This window comes from Clupea harengus, chromosome 4 (assembly GCF_900700415.2).
Source record: "Clupea harengus chromosome 4, Ch_v2.0.2, whole genome shotgun sequence".
Lineage (NCBI taxonomy): Eukaryota > Metazoa > Chordata > Actinopteri > Clupeiformes > Clupeidae > Clupea > Clupea harengus.
In genome coordinates, this window is record NC_045155.1 from 13,334,180 (window position 1) to 13,346,330 (window position 12,151).

At 45.8% G+C, this 12,151-nt stretch overlaps 1 protein-coding gene across 3 annotated transcripts in view; it reads right to left on the minus strand.

The window, feature by feature from the left end:
* The window catches only part of casz1 (castor zinc finger 1), a 182,348-nt gene that overhangs the window by 68,680 nt on the left and 101,517 nt on the right, over nucleotides 1–12,151 (minus strand). The window lies entirely within an intron of this gene.

The following is a 12,151-nucleotide window of genomic DNA, read 5'->3' on the forward strand; positions in this document are numbered from 1 at the left end:
TCTCTCTCTCTCCTGCTCTTTCTTTAAACCCTGTGCCCATTAACATCGTTAATTGTCCAAATCCATCATTCTCTGGCTAAATGAAGACTGCCTCTTTAATTCAATTTAATAGGATAATTTTCCAACTCACATTCACTTTACCCCCAGCTGGCCAGCCGCTGCCAGTCGGTCCCCTATCTAGCCCTGGCCCTTGCTCCCTGGAGGTGGGGTTAGGCCATCAGGCAGTGGCTGCGCTGAGAGGTCAGGGAAGGGTTGAGCTCACCTCTCACGGCTGAGTGCCGCTAGCGAGTGCTAGTGTTAGCGAGAGGGAAGGCAGCATTAGGCCCTTGTTGTTAGGCATGCTAGAGGCTAGGCTAGCGTTCAAGGGGGCTTGATTGAACGTGCTGGGGCTGCGCTAGGGCTGATGTGGCATTGTGATCAGACAGCGTTAGACAGCGGTAGGGCTCTCTGCCCAGGCTGGTGTTGAGCAGCAGCTCGGGATCCCGCGCTGTACTACGCTACGCTACGCTACACTGTGCTGTGCTGTGCTGTGCTGTTCGCGCAGGCCGCCGCTACCAGCTATGCTCACTTGGGCTTGGCTAATCCTGTCACATCGCACCACGCTGCTCGGCGCTGAGCCGTTTCGAGTGCACGCTCACACACACACACACACACACACACACACACACACACACACACACACATCCGCGCACCTCTGCACACCATTGTGCACCACCGCTCACTTTCCTCCTTGTCCCGCGGGCGACTGGGGTCAGCAGGAGTCAGCACGCGCGACTGGAGTAGAGGCCGGGATCAGAGGGCAACCTCTCCAATCTCTCCACCTTCTCTACAGTGGCCCATTACAGCCACACCAAGTGCCATAAACATACCGGAACAAACTGCAGTCCTCTACCTAAAAAGGGACTTCACTTCACCCCCCCTGACATTTAAGCATGTGATATGATATTATATGCAGTATGATATTCACATACCATGCATTTTAGCTACTTTTTAAGTAGGGTACAATTTATTTAGCATTTTAAGTAAAAACATATTTACTCCAAGTTTGGTTAAAAAAGGGAGCTAACATTTCTTGGCATATTCTTTACAGGGTAGAAATCCGGTTACTCTCTCTTTTTTGTGGAACAACATTCAAATGACTTCTAAATATAATCTAAAAGTATTTAAAAGCATCCAGTAAATACACTCAGGCTATTTACAGTAAAGGGCAACTGCTTGATAAACAGACACTGGGTGCGGTTATGTGTATGTGCTAATTCAGACTAATAAAGTTAAGGCATTAAAGTGGATAATGCTTACGTCGGAGGAAAAAACAACATTCCATCAGAGAACTGTCCCATTGTTCCTGAGAGTGCAGAGAAAAATGGTGAAATAGTGTCTGCCCCTCATCCAATTATTCTGCGAGAAAGTTAATTTGTCCCCATTCCCCTGTTATGCACTTTATCCCTACCAGCCAACCCCACATGAACATGCACACACACACACAGACACAGACACAGACACACACACACACATTTCTCATGCAGCGCTTAAGCGTTCCCTTTAAATTTCCCAGACACTCATTGTTTGGCTATTTGGGCCAGACTCTGGGAGAGTTTCAAATGATTTTAGCCGTGATTTAATTTTGCTTGTTAAAGAGTAACGTCAGCACAATAGAGGACAAGCCTTTAAATCCACCACATTCACCCAAAATGGCAAGATGAGATAATCATGGGTGACGTCTGCGAAAACACTTATTATATTCGCCCATCGCCTGGCTGAAGCTGCTAAAACAAATCAGCGTTATTTGCTATTTTTCTCTGGGAATGAGAGAAAAAAAAAATGATCCCAACTTTTAGAGAAAAACTTGTCCCTTTTAAAGGGACAGATACTGTTGCATGAGCGAACAAGAGAATGTTTCACACAAACAGAAAATGAAAAAAAAAAAAAAGAAGATGAGTGGGAAAACTGTACAGTAAAAAAAAAAACACTTACTCTGACAAAGCACTGAAACTGATCAGTAAACAAATGACTTGTCGGACAGACTGTACTACCTGAAATTAGGAAGTATTACCACTTCAGCGTTTTCACATTAAGTGTAAATGAGGAAATAAAGGACTGATCAAATGCCATCGGGACTGGTACAAATGGCACGTGACTCACCACAACCCTGGGGAGGAATCAGACACACCTTTATTGGCAATGAGTGCAAATGCAACCCTGCTATTTTTACTTGCCAAGGAACAGTGAATCTCAAGCGCTCTCTTTGCTTGTCCACCCGGGCTTTACCAAAGTCCCATAAAAGGCTTGGAGCTGACAACTCAGCACTGGAGATAAGAAAAGGATCAACCTGAGCCTTTCTCATCGCTTAATTTATTTTAAATCCACCCTGTATTTACACACCGCAGTCTGCTGACTAGAGCCCACCTCCGCCGAGGTCAGTGGAGGAAGGCGTTGAGCAACTACCATTCTCCATACCCTCACCTGCGATGGGGGCATTAGCATTTTTAATTTTAACGACTATGAGTGCGCTTAAGTCATCACGCGGATAACGCCGCTCGCTCTGTTAGTGCGTGGGGCAGTGGGGGGCATTGCATTCAACGTAGTGCCCTGTTGGGGGGGGGAAGACAGCGAGATTAAGACCTATCCTATGTAGAGGTTAATAAGGGCAAAGGGCCGCACCGCCTGCCTGAGGGAGAGGTGAAACCCGCCTAATCCCAGGCCGAGCCTCAGAGGAGCACCTTCTCTCCCTGCCCCCCGACCCCAGCACTCAACCCTCCCTCCCCCCCCCCCCCAACATACACACTCCTCCCCGCTGCCTTGTTTATCATCAAGGAGCGAGTCTACAGAGAGAGGGGGGGGGAGAGTGAGGGAAGGGGGGTGTAGAGGATAAGATAGGTATGAGTGGAGCAGGCCACTCAAGTCAGGCTGGATATCTCCACTAGATGCGCCAGCACTTTAACCCGGCCCGTTATTAAAACTCCAATCTGTTAAACATGTCAATGTTAGCACTTTTTTTGTTGCCTGCGATTAATAAAACAAGAGTGCTGTGCGTAGCTTTTTGTTGCCTTAGGATGTTTTGCTTTCCCTTTTTTCCCCAGTTCATCTTCTTTTTTTATGTTGTTTGGTTTGTATTTTTAGTTGTATTTTTTTTCCTTCTGTATTTCCTGTACCAGGACTTTCCCAATTAGCATGCTACATGAATTATTTACTCAAAAGGCTCCACTAGATTCCTGTTTAGATTTTATAAATTTTTGAACAGTGCTTCTGAAAGATAAATCACTTCATTATTATTGGATAAAATTATTGTTTTTCTAATGGTCTGCCAGCTCCCATAACGGAGTCCCAGCCTCCCAGAGAGAGGCTCCATAAAATCTCATCCTCCTTCTACAAGCAAAAACTGAACCTAGGCATCAAAACAGCAGCCAGTGCAAACCCAGATCACTGGGATGGCTACAAATCACAGCGGTGTGAAGGAAAGATACACCTTAAACTACAAAATAAAAACATCAAGAACACATCAGTACGAGGGCATTTAGAAAAAAAGAAAGACTAGGTGATGCTGCTTCTGCATTTCGTTGGAAGAGGAAAGACGAAGAAAGGCCGACGTTGCTCGTTGAGATTCGATGGGGTAAAAATTAGCCGTGCGTGATCTGCTGCTCTGCAACGACACTGTGCTGCAAACAACAAGGCAAGCAATGAAAACAGGATGATACCAGGCAGGCAGCAGTGGCGAGGAGGTGGGGGGAGACTTAAAGGACGTGATTTATCTGAGCTTGATTGCGTGTTAATCGAGGTTACGTGTATTAAGTGGAATCTAATTGGAACAGACACTGGCAGCCTGACAGATCGACATGATGCAGATGGATTGAGGTGGGGGGGGGGGGGGAGAAAAAGAGAGAGAAAGAGAGAGAGAGAGAGAGAGAGCAGATGCAGCAGGGGAGTGAGAGTGAAACTGTTCAGATGCACTGTGCATTACAGTGCATGGTAGCGAAAGAAAAATGGTGAAAGATAAAAGAAAAGAGTCTAAAACCTAAAACAGGCATGAAGACATGTCTTAGGTGGTTGTGCATTACATCGCACATAATTAGAAATCATTTCATTTTTATCTGTTTGAGTTCCGCCCTAGTAGGGGTGGAGGGTGGTGGTGGTGGTGGTGGTGGGGGCATGCTTGGGACACGGCTGATTGACACCACGCTGCTGTGGAATGTCCTCCATATAACCCTGCAGTTGCCACAAACATTCATTTCTACTTTTTTTTGGAAATGACGAGGGGCAAGTCAAACAGAAACCCCCTCTTTCACAATCCTCCCAAAAAGCCCTCGCTCGCGCCGCAGCTGTTTCAGCCCATTTCACCTCCGAAGAGCAACTGCTCATCTGGTGCCCCCGGCACTCGCTATGCCTCGCAGGGCAACTGTTTTGAAGGCCCCGGGGCTCTAAATCTGAGGCATTTACCCTCTGACTGAGTGCCCTTTACAGCGCTAGGCAGGGGGAGAAGAAAGACACAAGAGGCTCCACCTGTTAAAGCTAAACAACTGCTCCATCGGAGGCCATACAAACATCTAACAAATCAAAACCAGCACCACTGCCAGGAAATGGCTGCAGATCTGGCACAGTGAAACAAAAAGAAAAGAGGGCAGGTCTTTGCTCTCTTCACAATGCCTCTATCTTTGTCTTTTTTCTTTTCTTTCATTCTTTCTTTCTTCCGGTTTTTTCGTTCTGTTCAGTCACTACATTAGCTCCAAACAAGATGTGCGTTGAAGGCACTGCCAGCGCGCCGTGTACTAGTCATTGATTCTGCGGCTTTGACACAAAAATGTCATTTGTTGTCATCTTTTATCACGTTGGTGTCCAATAACAGCTTTGCATTATTAACTGTGTCACATCGCTGTCGTGGTTGACTGTCTCCATTTGTGCTTCTTAATTTTGCCCTTGTGCTGGTATGATCATGACTAACCTGATATCACAAACAATATCATTTTTCTCCACAAGCCCAGACAGTTTGGGTTGCTGGGGGAAGTTAATTGCGTAGTGAACTAGTAACTCTAAAAAATATGCAGAATTCGGAATTAATTTGAACAGATTATGGATACACATATACAACTTGTCTACAAGGGTGAAAATAGGCCACTTTAGGGTCTAAAAATATAACGAGGCATTTAGATTTTTGTTCTATTGGAAATCATTGCATTAGATCATCATCATCTAAAACAAAACCCCACAGCGATGACAGGGTCTACATTTAGAATAAAACAAGAGGCCCAAATGCTTGATAATACCATACAAATGTCTGGAAAATAAACCAGCAAGCAATGACATGGAGGACAAAATGTTGCAGAGAGTCCATTCAAATAACAGAAACCAAATGGAAAAAAGGGACAAGTAAACGTTGGGCAGGGAGAGAGGGTGAGAGAGAGAGAAAGAGAGAGAGAGTGAGAGAGAGAGAGAGAAAGAGAGAGTGAGAGCAATAGGACCATAAGCATCATTTAGTTGGGGGTTCAGTGGAATAGCACTTGAAACTTCACTCGTCAACGCTGACTGCTCAAATGAGTCCCGACACAATCCTGTCAGAGCGCCGAGACAGAGGAGTTACTTCGGTCATCCTCTGATTTGATCCAGGCTGACTGTTACACTAATGGCATTAATAAGGACAAAATTACTATTTTGAAACAGTGCATTTTCATCTCTCTCATCTTGCCAGTCGTAGCCACTCCACCTGACTCCCCCCTCTCTTCCTGCCCCCAACGGCCCAAAGCTTTGTGTACTTGTGCATGCTTACACTACAGGTAGGGCGGCTTTTTTTTGCCACCTCTCAATGCCATGCAAATTGATTGCAGTGTTCTTGGGGAGGCAACACTGCTTTGCCCTTTGCTATTTTTAATAGTTTGATCGAGATGAACTCATCAAGTACTGCCCAGTTAAGGCAGATAAGGTTTCTCCAGCTCACCATATTTCAGCCTACGTGGCAGAGGGCAATGTAAACAAGCAACACCCTCTCTCTCTCTCTCTCTCTCTTACTGCTCAGCATTTGATCAGTTCACTACTAGTGCAAAGGGGGATGATATTTTGCTGCATATTTTCATTTCACAAAAAATTGGACCAGAACTGCACAAAGTTTGAGAATATCTGTGATTTATTTATTTTCGCGGTTTCTCCGTTTGGGAAGTAAACAGAGCAATTATTCAAGGAATTATTTTAGAAATGTCACTCGTGAATGGCGTTTTAAAACTGATTAAACTGCGGGCGGTTAATGTGAAAAGAGTGTGGCCTTTTTTGCGACCAACTATTGGCTCCGGCACCAGCCACAGTAACACAACAGGCAAACATTAGTTAATGCATATTTATATATTTGCCATTCAGAGTGAAGTTCTCCTAATGCACAGAGGTGGAGGCTGTCATGCTCTGTTGGGCCTCGGCCCCTCTAACATTGAAAGAAATGACACAGCGTGATCAAGGACATGAATTCCTCATTGATTTTTAGCGCCAGCTTAACTATCCATTCCAATTGATTTTAGCCTTGCCGGGGTGTGCGAGTTATGGCAGTTTTAATGCATCTTGTGTACAGTGGCCTCTCTCTCTCTCTCTCTCTCTCTCTCTCTCTCTCTCACTCTGTCTCTCTCTCCCTCTCTCTCTCTCTCTCTCTGACTCTGTCTCTCTCTGTCTCTCTCTCTCTCTGTCTGTCTCTCCCTCTGTCTCTTTGACACCAGGGGAGATTATGAGCACACACAACAGGGATTCATATGCAGATGCATATCTTTGCTGTAACTCCCATGCCCTGCTTCACCCCGCCCTCCCCCCCACCCCTCATACAACCACGCACCTCCGACATGCCCTGAAATAGGGGCATCATAAAAAGCACTTGTGTACTTTACTCTCTCATCACTGAGATATCTAAAGACTGCTTTTCACCTCAGGAAACCTCTGTGGATTATTGCAAAATGAGGACAGACTTTTTTTTTTCTTTCTTTTTGCTGCTCCGTCACTTATTTAAAAGACAAGTCGCCTGCCAAGGGGAATGACTGGTGAAAATCAAGCTCATCCCCCACCCTTTTTGCGCATAACATTGAAAGAACATATGGGGTAGAAATGGCCTGTGAAGAGAAATAAAATCCTTCCCGCCCCTACATGCGTACCAGTTAACGGTATGCATTTCACTCATAGCACATTCCCCGGGCCCCTGCTTGCCGCGAGTGAGTCGTGTTTCCACCCAAAGAGCTTAGGGGAAAAAAGGCGCCCGAGTGAGTGCCTGTGCGAGTGGGGGCCCACTCCTCTAATCTCCAGTCCTCTCCTCTCCTCTCCTCTCCTCTCCTCTCCCCTCCTCTCCTCTCCCCTCCTCTCTCCTCCCCTCCCACCCGCCTCCCCGCCACTCAACAGCTGAACAACCTGATGGCTGCTGTTTGCTTTGCAGCACATGGGCCCTTCTATCTACTGCTCCCAATCTGAGCCAAATTAATAACAATGCCTGCTTTCATAACTGTCTATGTACAGCGGGTGGATGGAGACAGTTATCAGTTTTTCTCCATGTATCACCTCCCCCCCCCCCCCCCCCCCCCCCCCCCCCCACCCTGCCTCCCCTCCACTCCGCGCCCCCAATTCACCCACCCACCCACCCACCCCTCTCTCTCTCTCCCTCCACTCCCACTGTCCGCGCTATCACAACATTTTCATCAATTATTAATAACGCCGGGTTTGGTGAAATGAGAGATAATGTCAGCAATGTGATCCAATAGACAGCCTAAATGTCATCTGTCACGTAGAAACTCGTTAAAACAGAGGCTCGTTTTCCTCCGGCTGGCTCGGGTTTCACATGCTGTAGATATCCTTCTTTACTTCTACAAGGGTCTGAAGGGAAGGGGGGGGCTGCATTCACATATGATACACGCGCTTGAGGTTTTTTTTTATACCTCGTTGCTCTAATCAAAGGGAGTTCTCATTGGCTGACAGGCATTCCTTATGAGGTAAAAGTCCCCCTAGCTCTTGAGGGGGCTCACACAAAAGCACTTTACTTGTGCCATCAAAGAACAGAAAGAGACAGAAAGAATAAAAACATTTCCACTTAATTAATGTTTTACAAGTGCTGCTGTATTCTTATTGAGAAAAATGTCCCTATCAAAGCAGGCAGGTTCAGATTACACAGCTAATTGAAATTCTACATTTCTGAGCCAACATCTTTTCTTTCTTTGCCTTTTTTTATTCTCTGTCTTGCGGTCCCCTGCACACAATGAAGCAGGAATTTTTCGAGTCTCTCCCTGACATCAGATCATCAAAGTGTCGGGTGCTTTTTCTTTCTGCCTGTGTTCTTGTGTTAGAGCTGGTGTGTGTAAGAAAACAGCTTAGCACAGAGGCAGCGGCACAGTTCAGCTGGCAGCTCATGTATGTGTGTGTGTGTGTGTGTGTGTGTGTGTGTGTGTGTGACTGTGCTGTTCCACCGGGGGTGGCCCGTGAAGAGTGAGGTTTAACGTCACTAGAAAACAAAACTGCACAGACACACAGCGTAGTAAGACTGAAACTTAACAGTGTGAACAGAGGGCCAGATTTTTGGCTCTTTCAGCAGGTGAAGGTGAAGGAGTAAAAAAAAGGAATACATTGTAAGGAATACATTGAGAGACAGAGGGAGAGAGAGAGAGAGAGAGAGAGAGAGAGAGAGAGAGAGACTAACAGTTATCACAGCTGCATGCAGAGATACCATTCTGTTCAGGTTGCTTTGAAAAAGACTGGGAGAATGGAACTGCCATGACGCACGGGCACACACACACACACACACACACACACACACACACACACCTTACATGACCTTAAGCTTACGCATGGACTTAAAAAAAAGCCCATGCCAAAGTGAACATCCAGCGATTGCCATTATTGATGACTTGATAATTCTCAGATTAGGAAAGCTGCCTGCAGCTCGGCAATATGTTTTCCCTTGGGCCACCGTTGACGGCTGCAACCACCTAGTGAATTCTTGTTGATTCACTCAAATGACTGATTTGTTTTTTTCTCTGTTGTTGTGCAGAGTGATAGGGTTGGGCTGTCAAATTCAATGACTAAAAAGACAAAAAGAGACGTCATGGAAAAGTTTATGGTGCCTTGTTCCTGTTAATCAAGGCATAAAAAACACTGTCCTTGTTTCATATTTACCTAAACCAGCTCGCTTTCCGTGTCATTATTTTATGGGTTTGTTTTTCTAGCAGGAGGTATTATAACTTTGCATTCTTTCCCAAGGTCAGCGCCCTGGCGTGCCACGCAGATTATTTGCTTATAGGGCTTTTCAGGGCACTTCTATTATATTTACATCAAATAATTTTCGATAAGGGATGTAAAAGACCCATAAAACAACCCCATAAATGGGAGAGGTGTATCTGAAAAAAAGGACAAAAGATCAACTCCTTTTTTTTTTTCCCACTCTTCGTTATCTTTGACACGTTGACATTTTCCAGTCTTTCGCGAGAAGTGTGCCAAAGTTGCTCTAGGGTAAACGGCGGCTCGGCTGCCCTCTCCTCAGGTGGCCCAACGCCGGGGTGGGCAGCAGCTCCTGTGTCTGGGGCAAAGTACCTCCCTGTTATCTCCAACTGCACTATAATCACTTAACAAAGACTCAGGCATTTGCACAAATTAAAACATCAATAATGCACAAGTGCTTTTCAGTTTAGGGCCATAGACACCCCAGCGATGGAAGGGGTGGAGAGTGGTTGGAGTTGGGATGGGGTGGGGGGTGGGTTGTGGGTGGAGGTAGAACGAGGCACTCCAAATCCCTTTTGCACTCCATTCTACAGCCTGTACCATAAATGACCTCGGGAAGTATTGGATTCTACTTCTTGTTTTTTTTTTTTTTTTTTTTTCAATCCTTGAGAAAATGTACAGTAAGCATTGGAAGACAGACAAAAAGAAGATGACAGCAGGGTTGAGGTTGTTGTTCTCTCTCTCAGAATGAAAGTGGTAACTCCATGTAAACAGCCAACACCCTTGAGTGCTGTGCTTCCATAAACAACATCACCACTGCATCGCCGCCATTTGTGATTTGTGGTCACGATGGCAATGAAGACACGGCTTTAATTCCTCGCTCCGAGTTCTCCCTCTCTTTACAAGTCTAAATCTGCTCAGCCTTTGCTCTCTTATTTAGCCAAACAGGATTGGCCACCATTTTATTTCGCATCAACATTCACACATCAACAGTCCACACAGGCCCTCAGTCTAGGAAAAAGAGGAACATCGGAGCTACAAAGGCTGTGTGTGTCTGTGTGTATGTGTGTGTGTGTGCGTGTGTGTGTGTGTGTGTGTGTGTGTGTGTGTGTAATGGGGTGTGTGTTTAAAAAGGGAAAGTGTGTAAAACTAAACCCAAATGATTGCGACGGCTGCAATACCGATGCAGGAGGAAAAGATGTCCCAGAGATGCAGATGGTCACAAGGACAATTAGCAGGCAGGCTACAGTTGCCACATTGATAAATGAACGAAATTCTATATGCCCTCTTCCTGACCACCAATCAAACCTCCTTTAGATGCGGACAACAGCCACACAACCCCCCCACACACACCCCCCCACCCCATCCCTTTAATCTGAGACACTCGTTTGCATGCTACTGAGAGCTGAGCACTGAGGTTATTGTTCATGGGCTTTAAAGGAGTATATCCATGATTTATTTTTTCATATGCAAGCTGATGTTACAGACGCAGCTGAGCATAAAAGAGAAAAGGGGCAGGCAAAAATGGGATGTAACATATCGTGCAGCGTTGAAATGGCAAGGGGGGGGCACACACCGGATGAGATAACCAGTGCGGATGGAAAACATTCATAATAAATGACAAGATAATATGCAAGCGTTGGATCAATGTAAAGCAAATTATTTGAGCTCCTGAGGACGGGTATGGGTCGAGGAGCTTTCATTTGATGTTTGTTTTTTCGGTCGTGATAAACATGCCTGTCTTTGCCATCGCATTCTTTTTCTTCCCACATAATCTCGGTCTGAACAAGAGGAGGGGAGATTTTTCACCTCTCTCTTTGCTTGTCTTTATTGTCCAGTTTCTCCCTTTTGGTTACCCTGGCAAACAATCCCCTTGTTAGCAAACTGTTAAGACAGGCGCTTGGTACACAAATTGCGCCCGACCATGCGAATTTGTTTTGCAAGGGTGACCTGTTTAATCATCTCATTTTCTTTTGCGGACATTTATTCATCTGGTTTCCACGGTTACGGAGAACATTAAGGGGCTACAGTAATAAGGCTGGAGAGTCAAACAGGTAATAAAAAAATTAACGCCATTTTCCAGCAGCCAAGGACAGGCGGTGAAATGAATCAGGGGAGGGGAGAGGGGAGAGGGGAGAGGGGAGAGGGAACAGCAGGGCCCAGAAAGGCCCTTCCAATATTTTACAAACAATTAGGACTGGGACTGCTTATTTTACTCTGAAGGAAAAGATCAGGTGGCTTGCTCATGGACATGACACTTTCAGTCCAATCAAAATCACACTGTTTATTTTTCGCCCTTGTTCTTCCTCCTCTCCTCTCCCCATCCCCCACACCTCCTTGGGAATAAACTGTTCTTTTTTATCGGTGGAATTCCGATTTCCAGATAACTTATCGGTATAATCAAAGTCGCTAAATTATGATTATTAGTGTTTCATTCCTAATCCTCCCCTCTGCCTCCACCTCCAGAAGATAAGATTACTGGAACGTTCCGCGTCAGAAATCGGCAGTATATGGAAATAAGTTACGTAATTTCACATGGCTTAATATTCCACTGTTACATCCTGGCTCTCTGTGAAATATCCAGCGTTGCCCAGACTTTCATCACAAAGGCAAAACAGAAATCAAGTTAATTGAATCCTTTCTTGGGGGTGGAGGGAAAGGCTATGAAGTGTGTGTGTGTGTGTGTGTGTGGGGGGGGGGGGGGGGGGGTTGAGGGGCTGTTTGGGGGGGGGGGGGGGGGTTGGGTGGTTCGGCTTCTCTCAACTTGTCAGTTTACACTTCTTCCTCCCTCTGAGCTGCCAGAAACAACGGCGTCCCAAACCAGCCAGTGTGGCACAACTTACATCCAAATATAGAACATTCCAGCACAATAGAAGGACAGGTGTGAGAGAACACAGAAAGTGACTGAGCTCGAGCCACAAGCCAAATACGGTAGCGGCAGACACCAGAGGAGCAGGAAAAAATAAACAAGCCATAAACACACTTCTTGCTCAGG